Genomic DNA, 13,389 nt, shown 5'->3' on the forward strand with positions numbered 1-13,389 from the left:
GAAAGTGACTCCATTTAATTGTCAAAACTACAAAACCTTTGACACATTTTAAAAGATTAGGTAGAGGACATACAGTTGCTTACGGCCATACCTCTCTGGCTCCGCCTGATCTCGTCAGATCTCAGAAGCTAAGCAGAGTAGGGCCTGGTTAGTACTTGGATGGAAGACCGCCTGGGAATCCCAGGTGCCGTAAGCTTTTTCATTTCTCTCTCTGGAAGAAATCGAGAAGGCATTAGAAAGTGACTCCTTTTTCATTATCAAAACTCCAAAACCTTTGACACATTTTAAAAGATTAGGAAGAGGACATACAGTTGCTTACGGCCATACCTCTCTGGCTCCGCCTGATCTCGTCTGATCTCAGAAGCTAAGCAGAGTAGGGCCTGGTTAGTACTTGGATGGAAGACCGCCTGGGAATCCCAGGTGCTGTAAGCTTTTTCATTTCGATCTGTAACAGACACAGAGAAGGCCTTAGAAAGTGACTCCATTTCATTGTCAAAACTACAAAACCTTTGACACATTTTAAAAGATTAGGAAGAGGACATACAGTTGCTTACGGCCATACCTCTCTGGCTCCGCCTGATCTCGTCTGATCTCAGAAGCTAAGCAGAGTAGGGCCTGGTTAGTACTTGGATGGAAGACCGCCTGGGAATCCCAGGTGCTGTAAGCTTTTTCATTTCGATCTGTAAAAGACACAGAGAAGGCCTTAGAAAGTGACTCCATTTCATTGTCAAAACTACAAAACCTTTGACACATTTTAAAAGATTAGGAAGAGGACATACAGTTGCTTACGGCCATACCTCTCTGGCTCCGCCTGATCTCGTCAGATCTCAGAAGCTAAGCAGAGTAGGGCCTGGTTAGTACTTGGATGGAAGACCGCCTGGGAATCCCAGGTGCTGTAAGCTTTTTCATTTCTCTCTCTGGAAGAAATCGAGAAGGCATTAGAAAGTGACTCCTTTTTCATTATCTAAACTCCAAAACCTTTGACACATTTTAAAATATTAGGAAGAGGACATACAGTTGCTTACGGCCATACCTCTCTGGCTTCGCCTGATCTCGTCTGATCTCAGAAGCTAAGCAGAGTAGGGCCTGGTTAGTACTTGGATGGAAGACCGCCTGGGAATCCCAGGTGCTGTAAGCTTTTTCATTTCGATCTGTAAAAGACACAGAGAAGGCCTTAGAAAGTGACTCCATTTCATTGTCAAAACTACAAAACCTTTGACACATTTTAAAAGATTAGGAAGAGGACATACAGTTGCTTACGGCCATACCTCTCTGGCTCCGCCTGATCTCGTCTGATCTCAGAAGCTAAGCAGAGTAGGGCCTGGTTAGTACTTGGATGGAAGACCGCCTGGGAATCCCAGGTGCTGTAAGCTTTTTCATTTCGATCTGTAAAAGACACAGAGAAGGCCTTAGAAAGTGACTCCATTTCATTGTCAAAACTACAAAACCTTTGACACATTTTAAAAGATTAGGAAGAGGACATACAGTTGCTTACGGCCATACCTCTCTGGCTCCGCCTGATCTCGTCTGATCCCAGAAGCTAAGCAGAGTAGGGCCTGGTTAGTACTTGGATGGAAGACCGCCTGGGAATCCCAGGTGCTGTAAGCTTTTTCATTTCGATCTGTAAAAGACACAGAGAAGGCCTTAGAAAGTGACTCCATTTCTTTGTCAAAACTACAAAACCTTTGACACATTTTAAAAGATTAGGAAGAGGACATACAGTTGCTTACGGCCATACCTCTCCGGCTCCGCCTGATCTCGTCAGATCTCAGAAGCTAAGCAGAGTAGGGCCTGGTTAGTACTTGGATGGAAGACCGCCTGGGAATCCCAGGTGCTGTAAGCTTTTTCATTTCGATCTGTAAAAGACACAGAGAAGGCCTTAGAAAGTGACTCCATTTCATTGTCAAAACTACAAAACCTTTGACACATTTTAAAAGATTAGGAAGAGGACATACAGTTGCTTACGGCCATACCTCTCTGGCTCCGCCTGATCTCGTCAGATCTCAGAAGCTAAGCAGAGTAGGGCCTGGTTAGTACTTGGATGGAAGACCGCCTGGGAATCCCAGGTGCTGTAAGCTTTTTCATTTCTCTCTCTGGAAGAAATCGAGAAGGCATTAGAAAGTGACTCCTTTTTCATTATCTAAACTCCAAAACCTTTGACACATTTTAAAATATTAGGAAGAGGACATACAGTTGCTTACGGCCATACCTCTCTGGCTTCGCCTGATCTCGTCTGATCTCAGAAGCTAAGCAGAGTAGGGCCTGGTTAGTACTTGGATGGAAGACCGCCTGGGAATCCCAGGTGCTGTAAGCTTTTTCATTTCGATCTGTAAAAGACACAGAGAAGGCCTTAGAAAGTGACTCCATTTAATTGTCAAAACTACAAAACCTTTGACACATTTTAAAAGATTAGGTAGAGGACATACAGTTGCTTACGGCCATACCTCTCTGGCTCCGCCTGATCTCGTCAGATCTCAGAAGCTAAGCAGAGTAGGGCCTGGTTAGTACTTGGATGGAAGACCGCCTGGGAATCCCAGGTGCCGTAAGCTTTTTCATTTCTCTCTCTGGAAGAAATCGAGAAGGCATTAGAAAGTGACTCCTTTTTCATTATCAAAACTCCAAAACCTTTGACACATTTTAAAAAATTAGGAAGAGGACATACAGTTGCTTACGGCCATACCTCTCTGGCTCCGCCTGATCTCGTCTGATCTCAGAAGCTAAGCAGAGTAGGGCCTGGTTAGTACTTGGATGGAAGACCGCCTGGGAATCCCAGGTGCTGTAAGCTTTTTCATTTCGATCTGTAACAGACACAGAGAAGGCCTTAGAAAGTGACTCCATTTCATTGTCAAAACTACAAAACCTTTGACACATTTTAAAAGATTAGGAAGAGGACATACAGTTGCTTACGGCCATACCTCTCTGGCTCCGCCTGATCTCGTCAGATCTCAGAAGCTAAGCAGAGTAGGGCCTGGTTAGTACTTGGATGGAAGACCGCCTGGGAATCCCAGGTGCCGTAAGCTTTTTCATTTCTCTCTCTGGAAGAAATCGAGAAGGCATTAGAAAGTGACTCCTTTTTCATTATCTAAACTCCAAAACCTTTGACACATTTTAAAATATTAGGAAGAGGACATACAGTTGCTTACGGCCATACCTCTCTGGCTTCGCCTGATCTCGTCTGATCTCAGAAGCTAAGCAGAGTAGGGCCTGGTTAGTACTTGGATGGAAGACCGCCTGGGAATCCCAGGTGCTGTAAGCTTTTTTATTTCGATCTGTAAAAGACACAAAGAAGAACTTAGAAAGTGACTCCATTTCATTGTCAAAACTCCAAAACCTTTGACACATTTTAAAAGATTAGGTAGAGGACATAAGGTTGCTTACGGCCATACCTCTCTGGCTCCGCCTGATCTCGTCTGATCTCAGAAGCTAAGCAGAGTAGGGCCTGGTTAGTACTTGGATGGAAGACCGCCTGGGAATCCCAGGTGCCGTAAGCTTTTTCATTTCTCTCTCTGGAAGAAATCGAGAAGGCATTAGAAAGTGACTCCTTTTTCATTATCAAAACTCCAAAACCTTAAACACATTTTAAAAGATTAGGAAGAGGACATACAGTTGCTTACGGCCATACCTCTCTGGCTCTGCCTGATCTCGTCTGATCTCAGAAGCTAAGCAGAGTAGGGCCTGGTTAGTACTTGGATGGAAGACCGCCTGGGAATCCCAGGTGCCGTAAGTTTTTTCATTTCTATCTGTAAAAGACACAGAGAAGGCCTTAGAAAGTGACTCCATTTCATTGTCAAAACTACAAAACCTTTGACACATTTTAAAAGATTAGGTAGAGGACATACAGTTGCTTACGGCCATACCTCTCTGGCTCCGCCTGATCTCGTCTGATCTCAGAAGCTAAGCAGAGTAGGGCCTGGTTAGTACTTGGATGGAAGACCGCCTGGGAATCCCAGGTGCTGTAAGCTTTTTCATTTCGATCTGTAAAAGACACAGAGAAGGCCTTAGAAAGTGACTCCATTTAATTGTCAAAACTACAAAACCTTTGACACATTTTAAAAGATTAGGAAGAGGACATACAGTTGCTTACGGCCATACCTCTCTGGCTCTGCCTGATCTCAGAAGCTAAGCAGAGTAGGGCCTGGTTAGTACTTGGATGGAAGACCGCCTGGGAATCCCAGGTGCTGTAAGCTTTTTCATTTCGATCTGTAAAAGACACAGAGAAGGCCTTAGAAAGTGACTCCATTTCATTGTCAAAACTACAAAACCTTTGACACATTTTAAAAGATTAGGTAGAGGAGATACAGTTGCTTACGGCCATACCTCTCTGGCTCCGCCTGATCTCGTCTGATCTCAGAAGCTAAGCAGAGTAGGGCCTGGTTAGTACTTGGATGGAAGACCGCCTGGGAATCCCAGGTGCTGTAAGCTTTTTCATTTCGATCTGTAACAGACACAGAGAAGGCCTTAGAAAGTGACTCCATTTCATTGTCAAAACTACAAAACCTTTGACACATTTTAAAAGATTAGGAAGAGGACATACAGTTGCTTACGGCCATACCTCTCTGGCTCCGCCTGATCTCGTCAGATCTCAGAAGCTAAGCAGAGTAGGGCCTGGTTAGTACTTGGATGGAAGACCGCCTGGGAATCCCAGGTGCCGTAAGCTTTTTCATTTCTCTCTCTGGAAGAAATCGAGAAGGCATTAGAAAGTGACTCCTTTTTCATTATCTAAACTCCAAAACCTTTGACACATTTTAAAATATTAGGAAGAGGACATACAGTTGCTTACGGCCATACCTCTCTGGCTTCGCCTGATCTCGTCTGATCTCAGAAGCTAAGCAGAGTAGGGCCTGGTTAGTACTTGGATGGAAGACCGCCTGGGAATCCCAGGTGCTGTAAGCTTTTTCATTTCGATCTGTAAAAGACACAAAGAAGAACTTAGAAAGTGACTCCATTTCATTGTCAAAACTCCAAAACCTTTGACACATTTTAAAAGATTAGGTAGAGGACAAAAGGTTGCTTACGGCCATACCTCTCTGGCTCCGCCTGATCTCGTCTGATCTCAGAAGCTAAGCAGAGTAGGGCCTGGTTAGTACTTGGATGGAAGACCGCCTGGGAATCCCAGGTGCCGTAAGGTTTTTCATTTCTCTCTCTGGAAGAAATCGAGAAGGCATTAGAAAGTGACTCCTTTTTCATTATCAAAACTCCAAAACCTTTGACACATTTTAAAAGATTAGGAAGAGGACATACAGTTGCTTACAGCCATACCTCTCTGGCTCCGTCTGATCTCAGAAGCTAAGCAGAGTAGGGCCTGGTTAGTACTTGGATGGAAGACCGCCTGGGAATCCCAGGTGCTGTAAGCTTTTTCATTTCGATCTGTAAAAGACACAGAGAAGGCCTTAGAAAGTGACTCCATTTCATTGTCAAAACTACAAAACCTTTGACACATTTTAAAAGATTAGGAAGAGGACATACAGTTGCTTACGGCCATACCTCTCTGGCTCCGCCTGATCTCGTCAGATCTCAGAAGCTAAGCAGAGTAGGGCCTGGTTAGTACTTGGATGGAAGACCGCCTGGGAATCCCAGGTGCCGTAAGCTTTTTCATTTCTATCTGTAAAAGACACAGAGAAGGCCTTAGAAAGTGACTCCATTTCATTGTCAAAACTACAAAACCTTTGACACATTTTAAAAGATTAGGTAGAGGACATACAGTTGCTTACGGCCATACCTCTCTGGCTCCGCCTGATCTCGTCTGATCTCAGAAGCTAAGCAGAGTAGGGCCTGGTTAGTACTTGGATGGAAGACCGCCTGGGAATCCCAGGTGCTGTACGCTTTTTCATTTCGATCTGTAAAAGACACAGAGAAGGCCTTAGAAAGTGACTCCATTTCATTGTCAAAACTACAAAACCGTTGACACATTTTAAAAGATTAGGTAGAGGACATACAGTTGCTTACGGCCATACCTCTCTGGCTCCGCCTGATCTCGTCTGATCTCAGAAGCTAAGCAGAGTAGGGCCTGGTTAGTACTTGGATGGAAGACCGCCTGGGAATCCCAGGTGCCGTAAGCTTTTTCATTTCTCTCTCTGGAAGAAATCGAGAAGGCCTTAGAAAGTGACTCCTTTTTCATTATCAAAACTCCAAAACCTTTGACACATTTTAAAAGATTAGGAAGAGGACATACAGTTGCTTACGGCCATACCTCTCTGGCTCCGCCTGATCTCGTCTGATCTCAGAAGCTAAGCAGAGTAGGGCCTGGTTAGTACTTGGATGGAAGACCGCCTGGGAATCCCAGGTGCTGTAAACTTTTTCATTTCGATCTGTAAAAGACACAGAGAAGGCCTTAGAAAGTGACTCCATTTCATTGTCAAAACTACAAAACCTTTGACACATTTTAAAAGATTAGGAAGAGGACATACAGTTTCTTACGGCCATACCTCTCTGGCTCCGCCTGATCTCGTCTGATCTCAGAAGCTAAGCAGAGTAGGGCCTGGTTAGTACTTGGATGAAAGACCGCCTGGGAATCCCAGGTGCCGTAAGCTTTTTCATTTCGATCTGTAAAAGACTCAGAGAAGGCCTTAGAAAGTGACTCCATTTCATTGTCAAAACTACAAAACCTTTGACACATTTTAAAAGATTAGGAAGAGGACATACAGTTTCTTACGGCCATACCTCTCTGGCTCCGCCTGATCTCGTCTGATCTCAGAAGCTAAGCAGAGTAGGGCCTGGTTAGTACTTGGATGGAAGACCGCCTGGGAATCCCAGGTGCCGTAAGCTTTTTCATTTCTCTCTCTGGAAGAAATCGAGAAGGCCTTAGAAAGTGACTCCTTTTTCATTATCAAAACTCCAAAACCTTTGACACATTTTAAAAGATTAGGAAGAGGACATACAGTTGCTTACGGCCATACCTCTCTGGCTCCGCCTGATCTCGTCTGATCTCAGAAGCTAAGCAGAGTAGGGCCTGGTTAGTACTTGGATGGAAGACCGCCTGGGAATCCCAGGTGCTGTAAACTTTTTCATTTCGATCTGTAAAAGACACAGAGAAGGCCTTAGAAAGTGACTCCATTTCATTGTCAAAACTACAAAACCTTTGACACATTTTAAAAGATTAGGAAGAGGACATACAGTTTCTTACGGCCATACCTCTCTGGCTCCGCCTGATCTCGTCTGATCTCAGAAGCTAAGCAGAGTAGGGCCTGGTTAGTACTTGGATGAAAGACCGCCTGGGAATCCCAGGTGCCGTAAGCTTTTTCATTTCTCTCTCTGGAAGAAATCGAGAAGGCATTAGAAAGTGACTCCTTTTTCATTATCAAAACTCCAAAACCTTTGACACATTTTAAAAGATTAGGAAGAGGACATACAGTTGCTTACAGCCATACCTCTCTGGCTCCGTCTGATCTCAGAAGCTAAGCAGAGTAGGGCCTGGTTAGTACTTGGATGGAAGACCGCCTGGGAATCCCAGGTGCTGTAAGCTTTTTCATTTCGATCTGTAAAAGACACAGAGAAGGCCTTAGAAAGTGACTCCATTTCATTGTCAAAACTACAAAACCTTTGACACATTTTAAAAGATTAGGAAGAGGACATACAGTTTCTTACGGCCATACCTCTCTGGCTCCGCCTGATCTCGTCAGATCTCAGAAGCTAAGCAGAGTAGGGCCTGGTTAGTACTTGGATGGAAGACCGCCTGGGAATCCCAGGTGCCGTAAGCTTTTTCATTTCTATCTGTAAAAGACACAGAGAAGGCCTTAGAAAGTGACTCCATTTCATTGTCAAAACTACAAAACCTTTGACACATTTTAAAAGATTAGGAAGAGGACATACAGTTTCTTACGGCCATACCTCTCTGGCTCCGCCTGATCTCGTCTGATCTCAGAAGCTAAGCAGAGTAGGGCCTGGTTAGTACTTGGATGAAAGACCGCCTGGGAATCCCAGGTGCCGTAAGCTTTTTCATTTCGATCTGTAAAAGACTCAGAGAAGGCCTTAGAAAGTGACTCCATTTCATTGTCAAAACTCCAAAACCTTTGACACATTTTAAAAGATTAGGTAGAGGACATAAGGTTGCTTACGGCCATACCTCTCTGGCTCCGCCTGATCTCGTCTGATCTCAGAAGCTAAGCAGAGTAGGGCCTGGTTAGTACTTGGATGGAAGACCGCCTGGGAATCCCAGGTGCCGTAAGCTTTTTCATTTCTCTCTCTGGAAGAAATCGAGAAGGCATTAGAAAGTGACTCCTTTTTCATTATCAAAACTCCAAAACCTTTGACACATTTTAAAAGATTAGGAAGAGGACATACAGTTGCTTACAGCCATACCTCTCTGGCTCCGTCTGATCTCAGAAGCTAAGCAGAGTAGGGCCTGGTTAGTACTTGGATGGAAGACCGCCTGGGAATCCCAGGTGCCGTAAGCTTTTTCATTTCTCTCTCTGGAAGAAATCGAGAAGGCATTAGAAAGTGACTCCTTTTTCATTATCAAAACTCCAAAACCTTTGACACATTTTAAAAGATTAGGAAGAGGACATACAGTTTCTTACGGCCATACCTCTCTGGCTCTGCCTGATCTCGTCTGATCTCAGAAGCTAAGCAGAGTAGGGCCTGGTTAGTACTTGGATGAAAGACCGCCTGGGAATCCCAGGTGCCGTAAGCTTTTTCATTTCGATCTGTAAAAGACTCAGAGAAGGCCTTAGAAAGTGACTCCATTTCATTGTCAAAACTACAAAACCTTTGACACATTTTAAAAGATTAGGAAGAGGACATACAGTTTCTTACGGCCATACCTCTCTGGCTCCGCCTGATCTCGTCTGATCTCAGAAGCTAAGCAGAGTAGGGCCTGGTTAGTACTTGGATGGAAGACAGCCTGGGAATCCCAGGTGCTGTAAGCTTTTTCATTTCGATCTGTAAAAGACACAGAGAAGGCCTTAGAAAGTGACTCCATTTCATTGTCAAAACTACAAAACCTTTGACACATTTTAAAAGATTAGGAAGAGGACATACAGTTGCTTACGGCCATACCTCTCTGGCTCCGCCTGATCTCGTCAGATCTCAGAAGCTAAGCAGAGTAGGGCCTGGTTAGTACTTGGATGGAAGACCGCCTGGGAATCCCAGGTGCTGTAAGCTTTTTCATTTCTCTCTCTGGAAGAAATCGAGAAGGCATTAGAAAGTGACTCCTTTTTCATTATCTAAACTCCAAAACCTTTGACACATTTTAAAATATTAGGAAGAGGACATACAGTTGCTTACGGCCATACCTCTCTGGCTTCGCCTGATCTCGTCTGATCTCAGAAGCTAAGCAGAGTAGGGCCTGGTTAGTACTTGGATGGAAGACCGCCTGGGAATCCCAGGTGCTGTAAGCTTTTTCATTTCGATCTGTAAAAGACACAGAGAAGGCCTTAGAAAGTGACTCCATTTAATTGTCAAAACTACAAAACCTTTGACACATTTTAAAAGATTAGGTAGAGGACATACAGTTGCTTACGGCCATACCTCTCTGGCTCCGCCTGATCTCGTCAGATCTCAGAAGCTAAGCAGAGTAGGGCCTGGTTAGTACTTGGATGGAAGACCGCCTGGGAATCCCAGGTGCCGTAAGCTTTTTCATTTCTCTCTCTGGAAGAAATCGAGAAGGCCTTAGAAAGTGACTCCTTTTTCATTATCAAAACTCCAAAACCTTTGACACATTTTAAAAGATTAGGAAGAGGACATACAGTTGCTTACGGCCATACCTCTCTGGCTCCGCCTGATCTCGTCTGATCTCAGAAGCTAAGCAGAGTAGGGCCTGGTTAGTACTTGGATGGAAGACCGCCTGGGAATCCCAGGTGCTGTAAGCTTTTTCATTTCGATCTGTAAAAGACACAGAGAAGGGCTTAGAAAGTGACTCCATTTCATCGTCAAAACTACAAAACCTTTGACACATTTTAAAAGATTAGGAAGAGGACATACAGTTGCTTACGGCCATACCTCTCTGGCTCCGCCTGATCTCGTCTGATCTCAGAAGCTAAGCAGAGTAGGGCCTGGTTAGTACTTGGATGGAAGACCGCCTGGGAATCCCAGGTGCTGTAAGCTTTTTCATTTCGATCTGTAACAGACACAGAGAAGGCCTTAGAAAGTGACTCCATTTCATTGTCAAAACTACAAAACCTTTGACACATTTTAAAAGATTAGGAAGAGGACATACAGTTGCTTACGGCCATACCTCTCTGGCTCCGCCTGATCTCGTCAGATCTCAGAAGCTAAGCAGAGTAGGGCCTGGTTAGTACTTGGATGGAAGACCGCCTGGGAATCCCAGGTGCCGTAAGCTTTTTCATTTCTCTCTCTGGAAGAAATCGAGAAGGCATTAGAAAGTGACTCCTTTTTCATTATCTAAACTCCAAAACCTTTGACACATTTTAAAATATTAGGAAGAGGACATACAGTTGCTTACGGCCATACCTCTCTGGCTCCGCCTGATCTCGTCTGATCTCAGAAGCTAAGCAGAGTAGGGCCTGGTTAGTACTTGGATGGAAGACCGCCTGGGAATCCCAGGTGCTGTAAGCTTTTTCATTTCGATCTGTAAAAGACACAGAGAAGGCCTTAGAAAGTGACTCCATTTCATTGTCAAAACTACAAAACCTTTGACACATTTTAAAAGATTAGGAAGAGGACATACAGTTGCTTACGGCCGTACCTCTCTGGCTCCGCCTGATCTCGTCAGATCTCAGAAGCTAAGCAGAGTAGGGCCTGGTTAGTACTTGGATGGAAGACCGCCTGGGAATCCCAGGTGCCGTAAGCTTTTTCATTTCTCTCTCTGGAAGAAATCGAGAAGGCATTAGAAAGTGACTCCTTTTTCATTATCTAAACTCCAAAACCTTTGACACATTTTAAAATATTAGGAAGAGGACATACAGTTGCTTACGGCCATACCTCTCTGGCTTCGCCTGATCTCGTCTGATCTCAGAAGCTAAGCAGAGTAGGGCCTGGTTAGTACTTGGATGGAAGACCGCCTGGGAATCCCAGGTGCTGTAAGCTTTTTTATTTCGATCTGTAAAAGACACAAAGAAGAACTTAGAAAGTGACTCCATTTCATTGTCAAAACTCCAAAACCTTTGACACATTTTAAAAGATTAGGTAGAGGACATAAGGTTGCTTACGGCCATACCTCTCTGGCTCCGCCTGATCTCGTCTGATCTCAGAAGCTAAGCAGAGTAGGGCCTGGTTAGTACTTGGATGGAAGACCGCCTGGGAATCCCAGGTGCTGTAAGCTTTTTCATTTCGATCTGTAAAAGACACAGAGAAGGCCTTAGAAAGTGACTCCATTTAATTGTCAAAACTACAAAACCTTTGACACATTTTAAAAGATTAGGTAGAGGACATACAGTTGCTTACGGCCATACCTCTCTGGCTCCGCCTGATCTCGTCAGATCTCAGAAGCTAAGCAGAGTAGGGCCTGGTTAGTACTTGGATGGAAGACCGCCTGGGAATCCCAGGTGCCGTAAGCTTTTTCATTTCTCTCTCTGGAAGAAATCGAGAAGGCATTAGAAAGTGACTCCTTTTTCATTATCAAAACTCCAAAACCTTTGACACATTTTAAAAGATTAGGAAGAGGACATACAGTTGCTTACGGCCATACCTCTCTGGCTCCGCCTGATCTCGTCTGATCTCAGAAGCTAAGCAGAGTAGGGCCTGGTTAGTACTTGGATGGAAGACAGCCTGGGAATCCCAGGTGCTGTAAGCTTTTTCATTTCGATCTGTAAAAGACACAGAGAAGGCCTTAGAAAGTGACTCCATTTCATTGTCAAAACTACAAAACCTTTGACACATTTTAAAAGATTAGGAAGAGGACATACAGTTGCTTACGGCCATACCTCTCTGGCTCCGCCTGATCTCGTCAGATCTCAGAAGCTAAGCAGAGTAGGGCCTGGTTAGTACTTGGATGGAAGACCGCCTGGGAATCCCAGGTGCCGTAAGCTTTTTCATTTCTCTCTCTGGAAGAAATCGAGAAGGCATTAGAAAGTGACTCCTTTTTCATTATCAAAACTCCAAAACCTTTGACACATTTTAAAAGATTAGGAAGAGGACATACAGTTGCTTACGGCCATACCTCTCTGGCTCCGCCTGATCTCGTCTGATCTCAGAAGCTAAGCAGAGTAGGGCCTGGTTAGTACTTGGATGGAAGACCGCCTGGGAATCCCAGGTGCTGTAAGCTTTTTCATTTCGATCTGTAAAAGACACAGAGAAGGCCTTAGAAAGTGACTCCATTTCATTGTCAAAACTACAAAACCTTTGACACATTTTAAAAGATTAGGAAGAGGACATACAGTTGCTTACGGCCATACCTCTCTGGCTCCGCCTGATCTCGTCTGATCTCAGAAGCTAAGCAGAGTAGGGCCTGGTTAGTACTTGGATGGAAGACCGCCTGGGAATCCCAGGTGCTGTAAGCTTTTTCATTTCGATCTGTAACAGACACAGAGAAGGCCTTAGAAAGTGACTCCATTTCATTGTCAAAACTACAAAACCTTTGACACATTTTAAAAGATTAGGAAGAGGACATACAGTTGCTTACGGCCATACCTCTCTGGCTCCGCCTGATCTCGTCAGATCTCAGAAGCTAAGCAGAGTAGGGCCTGGTTAGTACTTGGATGGAAGACCGCCTGGGAATCCCAGGTGCCGTAAGCTTTTTCATTTCTCTCTCTGGAAGAAATCGAGAAGGCATTAGAAAGTGACTCCTTTTTCATTATCTAAACTCCAAAACCTTTGACACATTTTAAAATATTAGGAAGAGGACATACAGTTGCTTACGGCCATACCTCTCTGGCTTCGCCTGATCTCGTCTGATCTCAGAAGCTAAGCAGAGTAGGGCCTGGTTAGTACTTGGATGGAAGACCGCCTGGGAATCCCAGGTGCTGTAAGCTTTTTTATTTCGATCTGTAAAAGACACAAAGAAGAACTTAGAAAGTGACTCCATTTCATTGTCAAAACTCCAAAACCTTTGACACATTTTAAAAGATTAGGTAGAGGACATAAGGTTGCTTACGGCCATACCTCTCTGGCTCCGCCTGATCTCGTCTGATCTCAGAAGCTAAGCAGAGTAGGGCCTGGTTAGTACTTGGATGGAAGACCGCCTGGGAATCCCAGGTGCCGTAAGCTTTTTCATTTCTCTCTCTGGAAGAAATCGAGAAGGCATTAGAAAGTGACTCCTTTTTCATTATCAAAACTCCAAAACCTTAGACACAATTTAAAAGATTAGGAAGAGGACATACAGTTGCATACGGCCATACCTCTCTGGCTCTGCCTGATCTCGTCTGATCTCAGAAGCTAAGCAGAGTAGGGCCTGGTTAGTACTTGGATGGAAGACCGCCTGGGAATCCCAGGTGCTGTAAGCTTTTTCATTTCGATCTGTAAAAGACACAGAGAAGGCCTTAGAAAGTGACTCCA

The 13,389-nt window shown here is 44.4% G+C and overlaps 53 non-coding genes and 4 pseudogenes across 53 annotated transcripts; all 57 read left to right on the plus strand.

Annotated features, from left to right (window-relative positions):
• Positions 1-77: 77 nt before the first annotated feature.
• LOC144400748 (5S ribosomal RNA) lies at positions 78-196 on the plus strand. The gene has a single exon (XR_013462683.1). It is a non-coding gene; the product is annotated as a 5S ribosomal RNA (ribosomal RNA).
• Positions 197-313: 117 nt separating this feature from the next.
• On the plus strand, positions 314-432 carry LOC144396750 (5S ribosomal RNA). Its single transcript, XR_013458896.1, has one exon. It is a non-coding gene; the product is annotated as a 5S ribosomal RNA (ribosomal RNA).
• A 116-nt stretch (positions 433-548) lies between these two features.
• Positions 549-667, plus strand: LOC144396751 (5S ribosomal RNA). The gene has a single exon (XR_013458897.1). It is a non-coding gene; the product is annotated as a 5S ribosomal RNA (ribosomal RNA).
• A 116-nt stretch (positions 668-783) lies between these two features.
• Positions 784-902, plus strand: LOC144390192 (5S ribosomal RNA). Its single transcript, XR_013454268.1, has one exon. It is a non-coding gene; the product is annotated as a 5S ribosomal RNA (ribosomal RNA).
• A 117-nt stretch (positions 903-1,019) lies between these two features.
• LOC144394041 (5S ribosomal RNA) lies at positions 1,020-1,138 on the plus strand. The gene has a single exon (XR_013456879.1). It is a non-coding gene; the product is annotated as a 5S ribosomal RNA (ribosomal RNA).
• Positions 1,139-1,254: 116 nt separating this feature from the next.
• Positions 1,255-1,373, plus strand: LOC144396752 (5S ribosomal RNA). Its single transcript, XR_013458898.1, has one exon. It is a non-coding gene; the product is annotated as a 5S ribosomal RNA (ribosomal RNA).
• Positions 1,374-1,489: 116 nt separating this feature from the next.
• On the plus strand, positions 1,490-1,608 carry LOC144399144 (5S ribosomal RNA). The gene has a single exon (XR_013461289.1). It is a non-coding gene; the product is annotated as a 5S ribosomal RNA (ribosomal RNA).
• Positions 1,609-1,724: 116 nt separating this feature from the next.
• Positions 1,725-1,843, plus strand: LOC144398396 (5S ribosomal RNA). Its single transcript, XR_013460543.1, has one exon. It is a non-coding gene; the product is annotated as a 5S ribosomal RNA (ribosomal RNA).
• Positions 1,844-1,959: 116 nt separating this feature from the next.
• On the plus strand, positions 1,960-2,078 carry LOC144390194 (5S ribosomal RNA). The gene has a single exon (XR_013454276.1). It is a non-coding gene; the product is annotated as a 5S ribosomal RNA (ribosomal RNA).
• A 117-nt stretch (positions 2,079-2,195) lies between these two features.
• On the plus strand, positions 2,196-2,314 carry LOC144394051 (5S ribosomal RNA). Its single transcript, XR_013456880.1, has one exon. It is a non-coding gene; the product is annotated as a 5S ribosomal RNA (ribosomal RNA).
• A 116-nt stretch (positions 2,315-2,430) lies between these two features.
• LOC144400749 (5S ribosomal RNA) lies at positions 2,431-2,549 on the plus strand. The gene has a single exon (XR_013462684.1). It is a non-coding gene; the product is annotated as a 5S ribosomal RNA (ribosomal RNA).
• A 117-nt stretch (positions 2,550-2,666) lies between these two features.
• LOC144396754 (5S ribosomal RNA) lies at positions 2,667-2,785 on the plus strand. Its single transcript, XR_013458900.1, has one exon. It is a non-coding gene; the product is annotated as a 5S ribosomal RNA (ribosomal RNA).
• A 116-nt stretch (positions 2,786-2,901) lies between these two features.
• Positions 2,902-3,020, plus strand: LOC144400750 (5S ribosomal RNA). The gene has a single exon (XR_013462685.1). It is a non-coding gene; the product is annotated as a 5S ribosomal RNA (ribosomal RNA).
• Positions 3,021-3,137: 117 nt separating this feature from the next.
• Positions 3,138-3,256, plus strand: LOC144394062 (5S ribosomal RNA). Its single transcript, XR_013456881.1, has one exon. It is a non-coding gene; the product is annotated as a 5S ribosomal RNA (ribosomal RNA).
• Positions 3,257-3,372: 116 nt separating this feature from the next.
• Positions 3,373-3,491, plus strand: LOC144402491 (5S ribosomal RNA). The gene has a single exon (XR_013464427.1). It is a non-coding gene; the product is annotated as a 5S ribosomal RNA (ribosomal RNA).
• Positions 3,492-3,608: 117 nt separating this feature from the next.
• On the plus strand, positions 3,609-3,727 carry LOC144398528 (5S ribosomal RNA). Its single transcript, XR_013460675.1, has one exon. It is a non-coding gene; the product is annotated as a 5S ribosomal RNA (ribosomal RNA).
• Positions 3,728-3,843: 116 nt separating this feature from the next.
• Positions 3,844-3,962, plus strand: LOC144396755 (5S ribosomal RNA). Its single transcript, XR_013458901.1, has one exon. It is a non-coding gene; the product is annotated as a 5S ribosomal RNA (ribosomal RNA).
• A 116-nt stretch (positions 3,963-4,078) lies between these two features.
• LOC144399867 (5S ribosomal RNA) lies at positions 4,079-4,187 on the plus strand (annotated as a pseudogene).
• A 116-nt stretch (positions 4,188-4,303) lies between these two features.
• LOC144396756 (5S ribosomal RNA) lies at positions 4,304-4,422 on the plus strand. The gene has a single exon (XR_013458902.1). It is a non-coding gene; the product is annotated as a 5S ribosomal RNA (ribosomal RNA).
• Positions 4,423-4,538: 116 nt separating this feature from the next.
• LOC144400751 (5S ribosomal RNA) lies at positions 4,539-4,657 on the plus strand. The gene has a single exon (XR_013462686.1). It is a non-coding gene; the product is annotated as a 5S ribosomal RNA (ribosomal RNA).
• Positions 4,658-4,774: 117 nt separating this feature from the next.
• Positions 4,775-4,893, plus strand: LOC144394084 (5S ribosomal RNA). Its single transcript, XR_013456883.1, has one exon. It is a non-coding gene; the product is annotated as a 5S ribosomal RNA (ribosomal RNA).
• A 116-nt stretch (positions 4,894-5,009) lies between these two features.
• Positions 5,010-5,128, plus strand: LOC144398471 (5S ribosomal RNA). The gene has a single exon (XR_013460618.1). It is a non-coding gene; the product is annotated as a 5S ribosomal RNA (ribosomal RNA).
• Positions 5,129-5,245: 117 nt separating this feature from the next.
• LOC144399945 (5S ribosomal RNA) lies at positions 5,246-5,354 on the plus strand (annotated as a pseudogene).
• Positions 5,355-5,470: 116 nt separating this feature from the next.
• LOC144400752 (5S ribosomal RNA) lies at positions 5,471-5,589 on the plus strand. The gene has a single exon (XR_013462687.1). It is a non-coding gene; the product is annotated as a 5S ribosomal RNA (ribosomal RNA).
• Positions 5,590-5,705: 116 nt separating this feature from the next.
• LOC144398644 (5S ribosomal RNA) lies at positions 5,706-5,824 on the plus strand. The gene has a single exon (XR_013460791.1). It is a non-coding gene; the product is annotated as a 5S ribosomal RNA (ribosomal RNA).
• Positions 5,825-5,940: 116 nt separating this feature from the next.
• On the plus strand, positions 5,941-6,059 carry LOC144402492 (5S ribosomal RNA). Its single transcript, XR_013464428.1, has one exon. It is a non-coding gene; the product is annotated as a 5S ribosomal RNA (ribosomal RNA).
• Positions 6,060-6,176: 117 nt separating this feature from the next.
• Positions 6,177-6,295, plus strand: LOC144398443 (5S ribosomal RNA). The gene has a single exon (XR_013460590.1). It is a non-coding gene; the product is annotated as a 5S ribosomal RNA (ribosomal RNA).
• A 116-nt stretch (positions 6,296-6,411) lies between these two features.
• LOC144399555 (5S ribosomal RNA) lies at positions 6,412-6,530 on the plus strand. Its single transcript, XR_013461701.1, has one exon. It is a non-coding gene; the product is annotated as a 5S ribosomal RNA (ribosomal RNA).
• A 116-nt stretch (positions 6,531-6,646) lies between these two features.
• Positions 6,647-6,765, plus strand: LOC144397695 (5S ribosomal RNA). The gene has a single exon (XR_013459842.1). It is a non-coding gene; the product is annotated as a 5S ribosomal RNA (ribosomal RNA).
• Positions 6,766-6,882: 117 nt separating this feature from the next.
• Positions 6,883-7,001, plus strand: LOC144398444 (5S ribosomal RNA). The gene has a single exon (XR_013460591.1). It is a non-coding gene; the product is annotated as a 5S ribosomal RNA (ribosomal RNA).
• A 116-nt stretch (positions 7,002-7,117) lies between these two features.
• On the plus strand, positions 7,118-7,236 carry LOC144399556 (5S ribosomal RNA). The gene has a single exon (XR_013461702.1). It is a non-coding gene; the product is annotated as a 5S ribosomal RNA (ribosomal RNA).
• A 117-nt stretch (positions 7,237-7,353) lies between these two features.
• On the plus strand, positions 7,354-7,462 carry LOC144399946 (5S ribosomal RNA; annotated as a pseudogene).
• Positions 7,463-7,578: 116 nt separating this feature from the next.
• LOC144397510 (5S ribosomal RNA) lies at positions 7,579-7,697 on the plus strand. Its single transcript, XR_013459656.1, has one exon. It is a non-coding gene; the product is annotated as a 5S ribosomal RNA (ribosomal RNA).
• A 116-nt stretch (positions 7,698-7,813) lies between these two features.
• LOC144399557 (5S ribosomal RNA) lies at positions 7,814-7,932 on the plus strand. Its single transcript, XR_013461703.1, has one exon. It is a non-coding gene; the product is annotated as a 5S ribosomal RNA (ribosomal RNA).
• A 116-nt stretch (positions 7,933-8,048) lies between these two features.
• LOC144402493 (5S ribosomal RNA) lies at positions 8,049-8,167 on the plus strand. Its single transcript, XR_013464429.1, has one exon. It is a non-coding gene; the product is annotated as a 5S ribosomal RNA (ribosomal RNA).
• A 117-nt stretch (positions 8,168-8,284) lies between these two features.
• Positions 8,285-8,393, plus strand: LOC144399995 (5S ribosomal RNA; annotated as a pseudogene).
• Positions 8,394-8,510: 117 nt separating this feature from the next.
• Positions 8,511-8,629, plus strand: LOC144399752 (5S ribosomal RNA). The gene has a single exon (XR_013461898.1). It is a non-coding gene; the product is annotated as a 5S ribosomal RNA (ribosomal RNA).
• Positions 8,630-8,745: 116 nt separating this feature from the next.
• Positions 8,746-8,864, plus strand: LOC144399761 (5S ribosomal RNA). Its single transcript, XR_013461907.1, has one exon. It is a non-coding gene; the product is annotated as a 5S ribosomal RNA (ribosomal RNA).
• Positions 8,865-8,980: 116 nt separating this feature from the next.
• LOC144390195 (5S ribosomal RNA) lies at positions 8,981-9,099 on the plus strand. The gene has a single exon (XR_013454277.1). It is a non-coding gene; the product is annotated as a 5S ribosomal RNA (ribosomal RNA).
• A 117-nt stretch (positions 9,100-9,216) lies between these two features.
• LOC144394095 (5S ribosomal RNA) lies at positions 9,217-9,335 on the plus strand. The gene has a single exon (XR_013456884.1). It is a non-coding gene; the product is annotated as a 5S ribosomal RNA (ribosomal RNA).
• A 116-nt stretch (positions 9,336-9,451) lies between these two features.
• LOC144400753 (5S ribosomal RNA) lies at positions 9,452-9,570 on the plus strand. The gene has a single exon (XR_013462688.1). It is a non-coding gene; the product is annotated as a 5S ribosomal RNA (ribosomal RNA).
• Positions 9,571-9,687: 117 nt separating this feature from the next.
• LOC144396757 (5S ribosomal RNA) lies at positions 9,688-9,806 on the plus strand. The gene has a single exon (XR_013458903.1). It is a non-coding gene; the product is annotated as a 5S ribosomal RNA (ribosomal RNA).
• Positions 9,807-9,922: 116 nt separating this feature from the next.
• Positions 9,923-10,041, plus strand: LOC144396758 (5S ribosomal RNA). The gene has a single exon (XR_013458904.1). It is a non-coding gene; the product is annotated as a 5S ribosomal RNA (ribosomal RNA).
• A 116-nt stretch (positions 10,042-10,157) lies between these two features.
• LOC144400754 (5S ribosomal RNA) lies at positions 10,158-10,276 on the plus strand. Its single transcript, XR_013462689.1, has one exon. It is a non-coding gene; the product is annotated as a 5S ribosomal RNA (ribosomal RNA).
• Positions 10,277-10,393: 117 nt separating this feature from the next.
• Positions 10,394-10,512, plus strand: LOC144396759 (5S ribosomal RNA). The gene has a single exon (XR_013458905.1). It is a non-coding gene; the product is annotated as a 5S ribosomal RNA (ribosomal RNA).
• A 116-nt stretch (positions 10,513-10,628) lies between these two features.
• Positions 10,629-10,747, plus strand: LOC144397815 (5S ribosomal RNA). The gene has a single exon (XR_013459962.1). It is a non-coding gene; the product is annotated as a 5S ribosomal RNA (ribosomal RNA).
• A 117-nt stretch (positions 10,748-10,864) lies between these two features.
• Positions 10,865-10,983, plus strand: LOC144394106 (5S ribosomal RNA). The gene has a single exon (XR_013456885.1). It is a non-coding gene; the product is annotated as a 5S ribosomal RNA (ribosomal RNA).
• A 116-nt stretch (positions 10,984-11,099) lies between these two features.
• Positions 11,100-11,218, plus strand: LOC144396760 (5S ribosomal RNA). Its single transcript, XR_013458906.1, has one exon. It is a non-coding gene; the product is annotated as a 5S ribosomal RNA (ribosomal RNA).
• Positions 11,219-11,334: 116 nt separating this feature from the next.
• LOC144400755 (5S ribosomal RNA) lies at positions 11,335-11,453 on the plus strand. Its single transcript, XR_013462690.1, has one exon. It is a non-coding gene; the product is annotated as a 5S ribosomal RNA (ribosomal RNA).
• Positions 11,454-11,570: 117 nt separating this feature from the next.
• LOC144399502 (5S ribosomal RNA) lies at positions 11,571-11,689 on the plus strand. The gene has a single exon (XR_013461648.1). It is a non-coding gene; the product is annotated as a 5S ribosomal RNA (ribosomal RNA).
• A 116-nt stretch (positions 11,690-11,805) lies between these two features.
• On the plus strand, positions 11,806-11,924 carry LOC144400757 (5S ribosomal RNA). Its single transcript, XR_013462692.1, has one exon. It is a non-coding gene; the product is annotated as a 5S ribosomal RNA (ribosomal RNA).
• A 117-nt stretch (positions 11,925-12,041) lies between these two features.
• On the plus strand, positions 12,042-12,160 carry LOC144396761 (5S ribosomal RNA). The gene has a single exon (XR_013458907.1). It is a non-coding gene; the product is annotated as a 5S ribosomal RNA (ribosomal RNA).
• Positions 12,161-12,276: 116 nt separating this feature from the next.
• LOC144396762 (5S ribosomal RNA) lies at positions 12,277-12,395 on the plus strand. Its single transcript, XR_013458908.1, has one exon. It is a non-coding gene; the product is annotated as a 5S ribosomal RNA (ribosomal RNA).
• Positions 12,396-12,511: 116 nt separating this feature from the next.
• LOC144400758 (5S ribosomal RNA) lies at positions 12,512-12,630 on the plus strand. The gene has a single exon (XR_013462693.1). It is a non-coding gene; the product is annotated as a 5S ribosomal RNA (ribosomal RNA).
• A 117-nt stretch (positions 12,631-12,747) lies between these two features.
• Positions 12,748-12,866, plus strand: LOC144394117 (5S ribosomal RNA). Its single transcript, XR_013456886.1, has one exon. It is a non-coding gene; the product is annotated as a 5S ribosomal RNA (ribosomal RNA).
• Positions 12,867-12,982: 116 nt separating this feature from the next.
• On the plus strand, positions 12,983-13,101 carry LOC144402494 (5S ribosomal RNA). The gene has a single exon (XR_013464430.1). It is a non-coding gene; the product is annotated as a 5S ribosomal RNA (ribosomal RNA).
• A 117-nt stretch (positions 13,102-13,218) lies between these two features.
• Positions 13,219-13,337, plus strand: LOC144399264 (5S ribosomal RNA). Its single transcript, XR_013461409.1, has one exon. It is a non-coding gene; the product is annotated as a 5S ribosomal RNA (ribosomal RNA).
• The last annotated feature ends 52 nt before the right edge of the window (positions 13,338-13,389 follow it).

The sequence above is a fragment of the Gasterosteus aculeatus genome, chromosome 2 (genome assembly GCF_964276395.1).
Source record: "Gasterosteus aculeatus chromosome 2, fGasAcu3.hap1.1, whole genome shotgun sequence".
NCBI classification, from domain to species: Eukaryota; Metazoa; Chordata; class Actinopteri; order Perciformes; family Gasterosteidae; genus Gasterosteus; species Gasterosteus aculeatus.